We start from the raw sequence: 16274 nt of genomic DNA, 5'->3' as shown, positions 1-16274 counted from the left end.
TCTTTAGTTATCACAGTACACTTGTAGAGCTTTATGAAGTGTATATGGTGTCCACATAATGCAGAACAATTAATGAGTGAATAAACATCATCCAAATAAGGGAAATCTGGCAGGCTACAAATCTACATTTATCTTAGTTATTTACATCTAATTTCCAATTAAAACTTTTGATTTAAACAATGTGCTTTATGCATCATCTTTGACTTTTGTGATGTAGAGAAGTAAATATTACTGTTAATACTGTGACAGCTAGTTGTATGTTGTAATCAGCTAATTAGCAAGAGTTAAGTCTGCTCTATAGTTTACATAAAGCATTTGAGACAGATTTCTTTATTTTCCTGATTCTAAATTATAAGGGGAGACTGTATCTTAAAATACTATCTGTTCTCAACCTTTGTGATAAAGGTACGTTTTAAAATAAAGAATTCCATGTCCAGATTTATCATGATTTTGCTTAGATTTTCTTTACAGTACTCTGGGCAATAACAAATGAATTGGAGCTATGTCTAAATCGTGAAAGGAACTGTTAACAAAAGTGCTTATCATAAATATCATGATCAGCAATAGTAAAAGATAGACTTAATCATGTTTACTTTTACAGAGTAGGCTTTTGAATATCACAATCAGATTATATAAACTGTGTAAAAATACTTATTTGAGGAACCTTTTTAATGTTTTTGTTGTGGCAGCTGTCAGATCCTGCTATATATTGGATGAAAGTATCAAATCCTGCCTTGTAGAATATAATAATCTTTTGCCACGCATTATAGATAGTTTAGATTTGTACATGATAACATGGTGGCCTTTTAGCATAGGTCTCTTTTCTGAAAATTTTCTTCTGTTTTCTTTATAAACAGCATTTTAATATTGTGTTTCATAGATCATTTTATCTGAGCGTTTTACTTATTTTGTGGAACTGTTAGCATTTTCATGTATTTGAAATGTTTGAAGTCCAGTTTGAGATTAAAAAAATTCATAAATGAAGTTTTTTCAATTTGAGATAAATTAAGTTCTTACCATTAGTATCATGTATCAGTTTTCAAAAGTAGAGTTTTTTCCTGCAGGCACTAGGAAGCAGAGCATGTGTCTTGGGGGAAATACCGAAAAGTCTGGAAGTATGCATATTTACAAAATGATACTCTATTCTATTCTTTGCTTTTTATTGTTTCTTTGGCAAAAGAGGTACTCTCTTATTAAGGGTCAACTGGTTATTAATCATGGAAAATATTTTCCCATTAGTACATTATGTTACTTTTTTGGTAAAAAAGCTCTTCTGGTGATTCTGAAAAACGATGTTCCTATAAAATGATTCTCTAAAGATAGTGGCCATAACATTTGAAGAGTAAGGTGCATATTCCTAAACCTTTGAGAATGAGAACAGTAGTTTCATGGGTTCCTTAGGGTATACAGAGTACTTTGGAATTTGGATGCTAGTTGCTTTATTAGGACAGTGTTCTCAAGTTAAATTAGTGCCTTGTTGGGTGACTTTGGGCAACAGAATTGATTCCTTCTTGCTTTTTTGCTTTTTCCAGATCTTTTGAAAATAGCACCTTTGACCTTTCACTTTTAACTTTTTTTTCCCCCAAAGGAAGCAGATCAGCAGAAGTGGGATGGAGAGGGAGCATCTTGATTAGCATCTTGGTTAAAGATAATTTAAGAAAAATTGGGATGAGGTGTTTGATCATATCACATGTAATCTCTTCCAGTAAAATCCCTGTTCCTATCTGGAACCAGGAGATGGTTAGAGAAAATGTTTTGACTCTTTTTACCCAAATTGTCATTGTTGAAAATAGCATCATGATACCTGTCTAGTGCTTTTAATTCTCAAATAAATTTCTGGCAGTTGGAAAAATGTTAAAAGGTACTTTGGGGAAAGAAAGAAAGAAGAAAAAAAAACACTTGGGGTAGATGGATTATTGTCCTCCTGCACACACAGATCTCCACCACTAGGGAATGAGTACTTCCTGATGACCAGTTTAGAAGATATATTATGAATAGAAGACACTGAGTGTGACGTAGCTCTTTGTCTGGAGCCAGGAGGCCATAGCTCTTTGTTCCAGTTACAGTTCTTTGAATTAACATTAATTAATCAGCAACCTTCTGTCCTGGCATTCATCCTATAATTTATCCATCTTGTTTGCAGGGATATCATATACAAGGTCATCTAATCACTTCTAAATGTTTGAAAAGATATTCTATGTCGAGTCCTAGACTTAGACCCGATTCATGGTAATTAGGCCATAGGCCAGAGAAATGAGCCTACAGATGTTTTGGGTGCTTGCCCTGTTTCTTCTCTAGATACCATCCCTCTTCTCCAGCATATAAACCCATAGGTGCTTTAATGTATTTATTTATCCAAATGGAGAACTCCACTGTGATCAAGGGACTGAAGAGTATCTTCTTCTCTGTTGTGATTCCAGCTGTGGAGTATTTTACTAGAATATGCCTTCTTAAAGATTAGGGGGTGGGGAATCAAAAAGAAATATACTTCAGCTCAAGACACTCTCATCTTCTAGGTTGATAGAGTCTGTTAAAGTGGTAGATAATACCTAATGACTCTCTTTTTGGCCTAAATAGCTGGACTAACTGAGATCATGTGCTTAAAACTGGATTGCTCTTTCTGTTAGAGAATGGAGCTTTTGCTGATTTTGAATCAGAGACACTGAAACTGACCTCTAAATTTTGAAATTCTGGTTCTAGGGAGAGAAGATATGGAAGATTTCAGGTCCTGGGATTTAATGTTCAGAGCTTTCCTTCCAATTCACAAGGCAGTCACTGGAAAATAAATTTTCAAATAAAAATGTGATTTGGTCAGTTGCCTCTGAATTCTCATTGTACAAGAATACTTAAATAAATTTGTACTTGAAGGGCCTTGGATAGCTTCATGAAAGCTTTTATGAACAGATAGAGGGTGGAAAGTCAGATTCAGGGTTTCTAGATTTTTGAGGTCTTACAAATGATTTAACTCATTGATAATATTGCTAATGTTGATATTGATTTGTAAGTTGCTAGATAATGAAAGCGTAAGAGTAAGATAGTTATTGCTCATCTAAGAGTGTTGCTCTTGTAGTGTTCAGGTAAAAATCTTGTTTTCAAATCATATTAAGGAATATTACAAGAATTGTAGTTTCAAACTTGATTCTCTGAAAACATTAATGTACTAAATAATTATATGTCCTTCTGTTGCACAGTGCTTATGAGGAATCATTTGATACTTCATCAGTTTCAGAAGCTACATAGGAAAATCCTCATCAATTCTTCTAGATTCACTACTTCCTATGAGACTACTTTTATTGTTTGTCAAGGTAATTTCTTTCAAAGGGCCAGAAAACTCCAAGACTAGGGATGGATTTTGCTTAGAAAGCACTAGAGTTGAAATCCGGCCCTAGATAAAATAATTTTACATTTGTACTGTGTTTCATAATTTACAAAGTAATTTCATCTAGTTTCTCATTTGACACCCACTACTACTTGGAAATAGCATAGGTGGCAGTCCCTGTTTCCTAACTCATAATCAAGGTTTTTAGGTTATTTACTTAAAGTATGATGAATTCTGGGTAGAAATGGGGTTAGAACTTCTGTCTTTCAGTTGATAGTCTGAACTAGGTTCCCTGATCCAATAAAGATTTATTCCATGGACTTTTGGGATTTCTAGGTTGAGGACCCTAATGGAGCAGATCTTGGATACCCAGTTTTCAAAATTTGTTAGCCCAAGTTTAAGCTCTGTAATTGTAATCATAATTATTTGGTTTTATCTGTCAGAGAATCAGCCTTATAGGTAAGTAACCTGTTTATTGAATGAAATACTTTCATGTTCATTTTTTTTTTAAAATAAATTTTATTTATTTTTGGCTGCGTTGGGTCTTCGTTGCTGTGTGCGGGTTTTCTCTAGTTGCGGCGAGTGGGGGCCTCTCTTCGTTGCGGTCCACAGGCTTCTCATTGTGGTGTCTTCACTTGTTGCAGAGTGCAGGCTCTAGGCGCATGGGGCTTCAGTAGTCATGGCTTGTGGGCTCTAGAGTGCAGGCTCAGTAGTTGTGGCGCACAGGCTTAGTTACTCCACGGCATGTGGGATCTTCCCGGACCAGGGCTCGAACCCGTGTCCCCTGCATCGGCAGGTGAATTCTTAACCACTGCGCCACCAGGGAAGCCCATGTTCATTGTTTTGAAGAACATTTTGTTAGTGTGTCTGTGAAGGATAACTCCCATGTACAGTAAACTGGGGAAATAAAATTACAGCTACAACTTGACTTTACATAGAGGATTTGGATAATGCGCAAAAAATACTTTATGGAGGGTAGTTTAGAATGCAATTAGGTATATTAAAGTCAAAAGTTACTAGGGAAAACTCATGGGAAAACTGTGGAATACAAGAGCCAGATTGGCCCCAGTAGTTTGACACAAAGATTAATGGGAGGAGGGAGATAAGTGTCCTAAGTATAAAATTTTGGGTTGAAGTGGAGTAAGCCATTGACTAGTCAAAATATTCAGTGAATTCTTTGTTTCTTCCTTTGAATACCAACATATTTTATTTCAACTAATGTCAATGGTTTCCAAAAGTAACTATCTGCCTGTGACTGAACTATATTTATACTCGAGTGTAATTTAATCTGTTCTTTTTGATTTAGGGTCATCTTTGCTGGCAGGGGTTATGTGGTGATACTTTTTCTGGCATCACTGCCAGAAGGTCTGTTTTCACCTGTGTTAAATGATTTGACCTTCTCTGCTTTTTATGCTCTTAGAATGTGGCTTCTTTTCTGAGTTCTCTGGCTTCTTATGATTTTCTTAATTTTTGTTGACTTTCATTAGTCACTTGTGCTGTGATGGTACTTACCTTCTAATAATTCAGCCTTCCCTTCTAATTGCTTTCAGTTTTCTTTCAACTTGGAAACCAGGAATAACCAAGCTTGTAAGAATTGTCTCATGATTTTTAAGAGATGCACTGAGAAATTTCTTTTTGAATTAGTAAATGAGCATTAGTTCATGAAATTTTTTTTTTTTAATTGTGGGTTTTCTTGTTTGCTTCCTCTCTGATTTGGAGGCTGTGTCTTATGTAAGTTACCAGGTATCTAAATTTTGAATAAACAATAGTTGTTTCTTTATACATGGCAATAAATACTCATTAGAAATAAAACCCATCTAAAATAATTATCATTTATTTGAGACTGATTGAAGCTTAGCCTTTAGCTGCAGGAGCTTTATTTCTGTAAATTTTTATAGTAGGCTAAAAATGTTGTATTTTTACGTATTAGTAGCCTATACCATATATACTGTTTCTTTGATGATGCACGTCATCAGGTATTATAATGTACAGTAATAAGTGGGAAAATCTGTCTGTGACTGTTCTACTCCTCCCCACCCTCCTCCCTTCCTCCCTCTTACTTTAGTGGAATCTCTCTACCACATTTCCTTTGCATTATTATGGAAAGCTGCTTCTACTTGTCTCTTTAATTTCTGATTTTAAAAGAGGGAAATTTGTAAAGTGATGAGAGGAGACTGAGTAATTTGTTCAGGGTTCTCTCAGTAGATAGAATTCTCTGTAGTGTGTTATGATTTTATTTTCACGTATCTAGTAATATTTGTGTGGTAGACATTGTAAATATGTTGTTGACTGTCTGGATTTTGTTCTTTCTTTAAAAAGTGTTGAAATTTGATCTGACAGGCAGTAAATTTACTTGATAATAAGCTTGGTCTTAATAAGGCTTATACTTTTAGCTCTGTTAGGGGGAAGTCCAGAGTAGCCTGTGCTCTAGATCTAGTTTAGCCTCACTTCTATGCCATGGCCTTTCTGGTGTCTCTTTTAAAAAGGTCTTTACTCTGGCTAGTTGAAACCCTAATGACTCTAGCTAACCTCATGAGAATACTGGTAGTTACTCTTTGCTTGGTCCTGTGGAATCTCATGTTTTACATGTGCAGCTTTATGTTCAAGCCAAAGACTCTAGGTTTCTGTGTTCCATCCTTTTCTGTTTCGCTTCTTGTTTGGTGCTCTGTCCCACAAATTCCAGCTGCTTCAGCTTGCCCAAACTCTGTTTTCTGTCTCTCTGCTCATCCAGACCCCTTCTTATTTCATGATACTGATGGTACTTCTATGTAGAAAGTGAGTGTGATCCTAGGGCTTAGCTCATTTGTTTGCCCTCTCTCACAGGTCATAGTTCTGCTCTGCCTGTTGTCCATTGTCTGACAGTAATTGTTTCTATATTCTCTCTAGTTTGCTAGTTATGTATAGCAGGAGGGTATTCAGTGTCAGCTACTTGTCATAACTGGAAGCGAAAATCTCTGATTTAATTTTAATATACATTAGGTGTGTTTTCTTCTCATGACACTCACGCCCGGCCTACGGTTTGGCCATTTGGAAGTGATTTTTTGTTGATGCTCCTGTGACAGTGAGGGCTAGTTTTTTTGTTTTTGTTTTTTAAAAAAATATTTATTTATTTATTTCGCTGGACCAGGTCTTAGTTGTGGCATGCAGACTCTTAGTTGCAGCATGCATGTAGGATCTAGTTCTGACCAGGGATCGAACCCGGGCCCCCTGCATTGGGAGTGTGGAGTCTTAGCCACTGGACCACCAGGGAAGTCCCTAGTTTTTAGTTATACCTTAAAAATCAGTTTAAGTGACTTCTTTTGCTAAGAAGCTTAAGTCAGAGAAATTGGAATAATAACGATTTGAATTGAAGAATGAAGGTAAAAAGAAACTTGACATTGTTTTAGTTGTGTTGATGAGGTATTGTTATGGTTGAGGCAGAAGTAAAAAATTGGGTTACTGGTTGATACATACTTCAGGAGGAGAGTAAAAGAGAAAGTGACATACAAGAAGATATGAAACATTATTTACTAGGTTTAGAATGGTAGCCATAAATGATTAAGGAGTAATGTAATGTATCTGGATTTTAGTTAGCTCTTTTTCTTAGACCCTTCAGATCTTTTTGCTGGACCAAACTTTCTGTATTATATTTTCAGAAAGCCATGATGAATGTTCCCTTTTTACGACTATCAGTTTAATCCAGTTTCTTTTGTATATTTTTTTCTTAAATAAAATTAAATGTAGAGTATTATGCAGAAATCTATTTTGCCTGGTACCGTAATTTTTATCATTTGTATTAAGTTGAAAAATTTTGGCTGAACTCTTTCTTTCTTTGCTACTTTTCACTTGTCTCACATTATCTTTCCCCATAATTTTTAAATGTATTTTTATCATGTTTTAAATAATAGGTCTCAGAATATAAAAGCATAAGATTATTTTGCTCTGCTTAAACTTTAGTTAGAGAGCAAGGGTCATGCTAAAAGTTTATTGGCAATGAGGGTAGGAAGTGGGAGTGAAAAAGATTACAATCAAAACCTAAAGTATCTTCTTAATAAACACTTCAAAACATATATATGGGTGTGAAGAGTCAGGTTAAAGGCAACAAATATAACATTTTCTGTCAAAATTAGAGTTTTTCTTAAGGCACCAATCATGAGTAGATAATGTTTGTGTTTTTCTTTTTATTTACTTATTTTTTATTTTTGGCTGCACCACACAGCATGCAGCGTCTTAGCTCCCCAACCAGGGCTGGAACCTGGGCCCCCTACAGTGGAAGCACGGAGTCTTAACCATTGGACTGCCCGTGAATTCCCAGTGTTTGTGTTTTTAAAATGCTAACTCGTTTAATTGTAGAATCTCAATATTTAAAAAATTTTTATTTGTAAATTATTTTCAGAGGTTGGACTAGATTTGAGGAGTGTTCCAGTCCCCTTCCATTACTGTTCTAAACTGGTACTATGGAGCTGGGTAAATGTCTTTAACTTCTGTGGTTGTCAGTTTTCTCATCTATAAAGTTGACGTGATTTGATTTCTGTAATTCTAATTATTGTTTCATATATGTCTGTCTATCTGTATATATGATTTTGAATTCTCTTTGTCTGCTCTTCCCTTTACTTTTGGCCCTACTCAAGCTTCAGTTGTTTACTTTCTTCATATTTTGCATGCTCTCTGGGCATTCTCACTGCTGTGAAATTGCCATCTTATATACTGATGGATTTCCAAATTTACATGTCCAATCAGATTATTCTTGAACTTTGGACCGTTTATAAGATATCTCCATTTACATGTCTCACAGTAACTCAGTGGAACATGTCTAAAGTTGAACTCATCATTGCTTCCTCCATACACACCCAATAAACAACACCATCTTTTTACTTAGTTGGTAGGATCTTTCATTTGCCCAGTCTAGAAAAACGTACTCCTATTTTTCTTCAGTTACTTCTTCACCATACCCTCCTCTCCCACCAATGTTGATTCAACTTTATTTCTTTATTATTAATGTCACTTTCTTAAATTAATCTTAAATTAATGCCACTATCTTCTCTTTTCTAGATTATTGGAAATGGTTCCTCAGTTGCTTTCTGTGATTGTGTATTGTTTCCCCCATGGATTCCTGTATTGTAGCTGGCATAAATGTCTTTAAAATAAAACCTATTCTTTTTTTTTTTTTTTTTAAAGAAGATGTTGGGGGGTAGGAGTTTGTTTATTTATTTATTTATTTATTTATTTATTTATGCTGTGTTGGGTCTTCGTTTCTGTGCGAGGGCTTTCTCTAGTTGTGGCAAGCGGAGGCCACTCTTCATCACAGTATGCGGGCCTCTCACTATTGCGGCCTCTCTTGTTGCAGAGCACAGGCTCCAGACGCTCAGTCTCAGTAGTTGTGGCTCATGGGCCTAGTTGCTCTGCGGCATGTGGGATCCTCCCAGACCAGGGCTCGAACCCGTGTCCCCTGAATTAGCAGGCAGATTCTCAACCACTGCGCCACCAGGGAAGCCCCAAAACCTATTCTTTAAAATGAATTACTGCATGATTTTAAAATATTCTCCTTTACTTTCTGCCTCTCACTCTGTATTTGAAACAGATTAAGCCTTTAGTTCCTTGATGATTGTATTCTTTCACTCTAGAATTTCTCATATGCCTAACTGCTTGCTCTAGTCCACTCTTACCCCCTTGCCCTGGTTACCTTCCTTTCCCTGTCTGCAAAGGGAGAAGGCTGTCACAGTTTAGATATCATATTCTCTGTGAGATCTTTCATATCTTCCCATGACTAATTAATTACTCCTTGTGTTCTCTGTCATAGCAAATTATAATTTCCTGTAAACATGTACCATACAGTGAACCTCAAGCTCTTTGAGGTGTCCATGCCTTACTAGTCGGTTGATGTATCATCATTGATATGTCAAGCCTTATCCTGCTTTGAAAATGTCAGAAAAATTTGGCATGCTTTACATACTAGAAATTTTTTTATGCCATTAGTTTGACTTTTAAGATTCTGAATTTATGGAGTTAACATTAGTGATGATTTCCCTTTTTTTTACTTAAAAATATCTAGACTTTAAATTTTCAAAAGAAAAAAATGAATAACCTGCATAATCATTCACATAGTTCACTAAACTCAGGAACTGGGAAGAGATAATGGCAGGGGGTGGGGAGATAAAAGGGTGTGTCTCATGATCAGGGATGGTTGTCTGAACACAGTACCTGGTTAAAATAATGTTTTTACATGGTCACATAAAAAAGTAAATTCAGTTGTTAATACCAGACCCAAAGAGAAGAAGTCATTGTATTATAAAACAAATTTACAAGTTTGGTATGATCAGAATGTTTTATATGGCTTCAGATATATTTTTACAATCTAGAGTTTTGCCAGCAGCCTTTAGAAAGCATATGGAATGATAAGAATTTGGTTGAGGTTGTCTTTATTGAATTGAAGGACTTGAAAGAAAATGTGTGTCCCTGTCTATGTATGTGTGTCTGTCCTGTTATTTAAAGATTTTCATCAGAGGTTATTATCCACCTTTCTCTGTACAAACTCATAATTTTGAGTAGATACTAGAAATAATTAAATATGACAAGACATATCCTGTGCCTTTGAAGTTATTGTGAAATGATCAGATACCCTAACAGATTTGTAGTTTGCTTATATTTGAGGTGTGTTGCCTGTTAGAGTATTAGCTTATAACTAGAAATTACTAGCTTGTCGCAATTATTTGAAACTTTAATTTATTTGCAATTCCAGAATAGAAGGTGAACTTTTTAGATGTTACAGAGGATTGTTTCTTAGAGTGGGTAATCTAAAACTCTTGAGTAGGGAAAATATGTGAATCTTGGTCTGACTGGTCAGGATTTTTTCTAGATGACTGTGCAACTTTTATAATATTGACCACAATACAGTTGCACTCAGCTTCCTATTTAAGAAGGAAAACTCAAGAATTCTGTTGATTAGATTTAGAAAAACAGGTACTAGGAACAAGTTGAAAGATCATCTTTTAAGGTTTATTACTACAAGAAACCTGGAGTCTTTAGGGAGGGAAAAAACTGCATTATTTGGAGCCTATAAAAGTGTGGATTAAAAAGAATGATACTCACATTCTTTTAAAAACTCCCTGTGAAAGCCTTTGTATGGTTCTTCAAAAGGTATTCAATTTGAATACAAAATATTAAAATCCATTAATTAGTAAGGAACCTCTTCAGGTTATTTAAAACTAGTGAGAGAAATAAAGTCAAGGTTGTCGGAGCTTGTTTTAGTAAGAACTTGCTGGTTTCAGGAATCAGAAACCCATTCAAAGTATGTCAAATAAAAAAAAAGTTTATTTTGAATAAATAGTAGACAGTCTTATGAATATCCAGTGTCAGGAAATAAAGTCTAACCAAGCCTCATGAAATTATAACCTGTCAGTATCCAAGATTATACTCTCTTACCTCTGTTTCTCTTTGTGCAGCACGGACTGTGGTTTTTCTCTTTACCAATGTTTCTTTGCACACTTTTTGCCTTCTTTCCCCCATAATTTCAGTTTGCGAATGGCAATGACTTCCCACTGTGCTTGCCCTGATCCCCACACTGCGTCATCTTTATTCTGCAGAGCTGCTTCTCACATTCTCTAAAGAGAACCTGGTTATTGACTTTTCAGTAGATGGACTCTCCTGGGTCAGGTTTCTATCCCTGGCAAAATTATCAATGGTCAGGGGTGGAATTACTGTGGGAGGGAGGTGGGGTGGAGCTGGAGACAGTCTGTTGTGGCGTATCCTTTCTGCAAGGATATCTTCTAGGAAAGAGGTTGGTGGGCAATGTAGGTGGTCAAAACATGCCCATTATAGACCAGTTGGTGTTTTGGGTCAAATTGTATTCTTGATCAGTTAGATATCTATAAAATGGGTTGTGGGAATCCTCGTACATTGCTAGTGGGAATGTAAAATAAAATGGTACACCTACTGTAGCAGTCTGTTTGGAAGTTCCTTGATATATTAAACATAAAATTACCATATGATCCAGCAATTCCACTTTTAGATATATACTGAAAAGAATTTTTAAAAACAGGTATTCAGGTAAAAAACCCTTGTACACATGTTCATGGCAGCACTGTTCACAGTAGTAAGAGGGTGGATACAACTCAAATGTCCATAAACGGATGAATTGATTAAAAAATGAAGTTTTATCAATACAGTGGAATACTATTCAGCCATACAAAGGAATGAAGTACTTTTACATGTTACGACATGGATGAATTTTGAAAATATTATGCTAAGTGAAAGAAGCCAGACACAACAGGTCACATATTATATGATTTCATTTATGTGAAATATCTAGAAGAAGCATATTCATAGAGATAAAAAGCAGGTTAATGGTTGCTAGGGGCTGATGGTTGCACAACATTGTGAATGTACTAAATGCCACTTAATTGTATGCTTTAAAATGGTTAAAACGGTGAATTTTTTACTATGTGAATTTTAACACAGTAAAAAGAATGACAAAGTATGGATGAAGTATGTGCATACCAGAGGATGCTCAAGAAAATCCATTGGGAGATAGGAAGAAAATGCTATTTATATGTATTTTTCCTTATTCTTAAGAATTTTGGGAGTTCTTTGTATTTGTTTATAATGTATATAATAAGTACAGTAAAACATATAATTTATAAGTAAGTATACATATATTGGAAGCATGTGCCACAATTTTTATTTTATTTTTACCAGTAGAGCTGCTTGGTACAAAAATATGAAAATCATTGTTTTTAACAAGGAAAAGTCAGTTATTAATCATTAACTTTTTGCTTAAGCGGGGAGTTTTAAAAAAAAATATTAGTAGATTCTCTCTTGAAGTCAGGATTATAGAATCCTAATAATACATTGAGAGAAACTGTTGGCCTCAGCTGGCATTCACTTTACAGTGAAAACAGCTTTGGGTTACTTTAGCCAAATCATGGTGATCTATTATAATTAGACTGACTTTTTTTTTTTTTTTTTTTTTTGCGGTGCGTAGGCCTCTCACTGTTGTGGCCTCTCCCGTTGCGGAGCACAGGCTCCGGACGCGCAGGCTCAGCGGCCATGGCTCACGGGCCCAGCCGCTCCGCGGTATGTGGGATCTTCCCGGACCAGGGCACGAACCCGTGTCTCCTGCATCGGCAGGCGGACACTCAACCACTGCGCCACCAGGGAAGCCCTAGACTGACATTTTAAGTATTACTATCATTCTTAAGAAGAACACCAAAGGGATCTTAGGAATCAGAGACTTGTGAATTTTCTTCATACTGGGAAATTGAAGCCAGTAATGCTAATGATAATAAATATGAATACTGGTTATTTAGAGAAAAACCAATGATTTGGGGAAGAGGAATCATGGTTTCTGCAAGGGCAAGGATGGGAAACATGCCTAGCCAATTAATGAGAATTCTTTAAGAGAAAATTGTTAATAAAGAGCACTCAGGAATGTATAACGTATGTAGACTTAGGAGCCTTCGGGAAGGTTCCGTGTTATAGTTATTTCTTTTTAAGTATGTGATTAAAAATATTAGTTAATTTGAAGGGATCTTTGACATACAGGAATCACATAGTGGTTATATTGATATTAGGTAGCATGTGACTGTAGGTAGTACTACTGATTTGCTAAGTTTTATTTAAAAAGCAAAAATAAGTAGAACATCTTTCACTTTACAGATATCAGTGCCTCACTTTACTGGACTCAGCCATCATGCTCAAAATGTTTTTGGAACTCAGTTTCTAACAGCTTACAGAATATCCTCAATGGCAATAATTTTTGAAGGATATTTAATTTTTACTTGGTTTCTTAATCAGGTTTGGTACAGAAATACAACATGGAGAAATAAATATACTTTGTGTCAGAAATGAAATTGTAAGTAATGAAACTGATGTTCTTTCATTCCTCACTAACCTGAACCTAATGTGACTAATGAACTTGGCTCTGAAGAATTTCAGAAAAACTTTATAGCCATTTTGCATATGCATCATCTATCACTATCTTCTTTCCTAGATTGTGAGTTTCTTTGAAGGTGGGACCAGGTTTGTTGTACATGATGTAGTTTCTTCACATTGATTTAATCATTACTGTCTTTGTTAAAGATTTAGAATATTTTATGGATCTCTCCGCACCTCCTCTGTCTCATTTTTCTAGTCATCATAGTAAAAAAATTCTGGGAAATAATACTGTGTAAAGACCATCCTACTCCTTGATTATATTCTATAGTTCTGTATCTGTTTAATTTTGAACAACCTTTCTTACTACCCTAAGTTGATGTACTGTGATGGTGGTGTTGCCATTTTTTTGTTAAGTAGAAAGAAGGCTTCCTTGAATTATTTGGTCTGCTGATCATCACTTGTGAAAGCAAAGAGAGAAAGAGAAGAGGGAGCAACTGGGGCTACACCATTGTGGAGATTGATGGTTGTAGATGCCTCTACTGCTGGTGCCATGCTGTGCAGTCATTCCTGCCACCCCATTCATTAAGGCTTCTTTGAAGAATGAATGTTCTTTTTACATTTGCTTGCTTCTCTAATATTAGAAGTGGATTATAACTTCTGGTCCATTGCCCATGGTTAGACTCTGAAGCTATATTTTGATATGAAAGTAGATAAACATAAATATTGTGAAGGATTTGGAACTTGAAGCTAGCTAGGCACACCCTGGGCTCTTCTGTTTTTGTTTTTTTTTTTCTCATTTTATTTCTCTTTGCTTTCAAGACTGTACTCACATCTGACTTTTGTATCCAGTCATCCATGTTATTTTTAATTCTTTGCTACTTTAGGATGAAGAAACAGTAGTTAATAAATCGTTTAATAAATGACTGGACCAGTCTAGGGTTCAGCGTGGTGAAAGTCAGCTCCTAGTTGTAGAAGTGGCAGCTATTATGCTAATCATCCATGTAATTAAACCTGGTTTTATTTTTCTCTTTAGAGGAACAGCAAAGTTGCTTGTTCACTGTTATGATCTACTGGATAAAGAGATTTATTCTAACACTTTACAGTTGCTGTGATGTTAATGGTTTCAGAGGCTGTTTTATCCCTCTAAATTTATAGGTGTAAAAACCTAGACCAGAAAAGATAAGTCATGTTCAAGATTGTAAAATTAGTGGCAGAGTTGCCACTTGTTCCATGTTTCCTGACTCTCAGACCAGGCATTTTCTACTCTTAATTTCTTATAAAAGTTTAAAATTGTTACTATTATTATTATTTTGGTCTGCATAACAGTCCTGAGGGTGTGCTAGTCAAATTTTACCACCTCAGGAAGAAACTATAAACTTCTCCAAAATTTTTTAAATGGACTTTATTTTTTAGTACAGTTTCAGATTTACAGAAAAATTAAGAAGAAAGTACAGAGAATTCCCATATGTCCTGCAGTATTTCCTCTGTTAACATCTTATAGTAGTATAATATATTTGTTATAATTAGCGAATTGATATATATTTTATTAATTGTATATAATATAGTTCAGTTAACATATAAAATTTATTAAAGTAAACACTTTGTATTCAGAGTTCCTTGGTTCCGGAATCCCAATTAGTATACCACAATTCTTTTCGTTTTCGTGTCTCCTTAGGCTTCTCTTGGTTGTGGCAGTTTCTCAGACTTGTCTTGTTGATGACCTGGGCAATTTTGAGGGATACTGGTTAGGTATTATAGGTGCCTCTGTATTGTAATTTGTCTGACTTTTTTCCTCATGATTAGACTAGGGTTGTGGGCTTTTGGGAGGGAGACCACAGAGGTAAAATGCCATTTTTATCATGTCATATCAAGGGATATACTGTTAATATGATTTATTGCTGTTGATCTTGACCTTGATCACTTCACTGAGGTAGTATTTGTTAGGTTTCTTATTGTAAAGTTACTCTTCTACCAGTATCCATATTGTATCGTTTGGAAAGAAATCACTGTACAGCCCACACTTAAAGAGGGTAGAGCATTTACATAAATTATTTGAAATTCTTCTGCGTGGGATATTTTTTTTTCTCTTTCATTTATTCAGTCATTTATTTAAATCAGTATGGACTCATAAATATTTATTTTTATACCTTGGGGTATAATTTAGTACTGCTTTATTTTATTGCTCAAATTGTTCCAGCTTTGGCCATTGGGAACCTTTCTGATGGCTCCTGTGTCCCATTAAGGTGATATATTTTTGTTGTGTGTATTTGTTTTTTTGAGCACTTTCTTACTTTTTGGAACTTCAAAATACTCCAGACTCATCTTGTATGTTTCCTGCCCCAGTCCTAGAATCAGCCTTCTCTGCAAGGAACCTCAGTTCCCTTTATTGGAAAATGGTATTAGAAACCAGTATTTGAGTGCCTGTGAGTACTCACTGATACTAGGGTTGCTGTTGCTTTTATTTAGTGTCACAGCAGATAGAGCAAGAAAATATATGTGTGTATACTAACTGTGTATACACATATCTATAAATCTTTGTTTTAAATAATTTTTTTTTTTTTTTTTGTGGTACGCGGGCCTCTCACTGCTGCGGCCTCTCCCGTTGCAGAGCACAGGCTCCGGACGCGCAGGCTGAGCGGCCATGGCTCAGGGGCCCAGCCGCTCCGCAGCATGTGGGATCCTCCCGGACCGGGGCACGAACCCGCGTCCCCTGCATCGGCAGGCGGACTCTCAACCACTGCACCACCAGGGAAGCCCTGTTTTAAATAAATTTATTTATTTTTATTTATTATTTTTGGCTGTGTTGGGACTTTGTTGCTGTGTGCGGCCTTCAGTAGTTGTGGCTTGCAGGCTCTAGAGCGCAGGCTCAGAAGTTGTGTCCCCCCACCAAAGAAATGGAAGGAATAGCAGTGGAGAATAAGGAATTTTCTTTCTTTTGATTCTAATAAAATCAAGGTATTTATTACATTATTTAAGACCTGGTCTTCACAAATTTATTCTATGGTTAGGGCTTCAAAAGTATAATTCAGCTAAATGCAAGTGAAAACAAGCTTCTATTTAAGAGAAATATGTTATACTCAAATTTCTTCAGAGATGGAAGAGT

General features: G+C 35.7%; 1 protein-coding gene across 8 annotated transcripts in view; it reads left to right on the top strand.

The window, feature by feature from the left end:
• Nucleotides 1–16274, top strand: part of ZZZ3 (zinc finger ZZ-type containing 3) — a 103003-nt gene that overhangs the window by 51317 nt on the left and 35412 nt on the right. The window lies entirely within an intron of this gene.

Source organism: Pseudorca crassidens, chromosome 2, assembly GCF_039906515.1.
Source record: "Pseudorca crassidens isolate mPseCra1 chromosome 2, mPseCra1.hap1, whole genome shotgun sequence".
Taxonomy (NCBI): domain Eukaryota; kingdom Metazoa; phylum Chordata; class Mammalia; order Artiodactyla; family Delphinidae; genus Pseudorca; species Pseudorca crassidens.
Note: the sequence above shows the minus strand (reverse complement) of the source record. Positions and strands in the feature narration are given on the sequence as shown.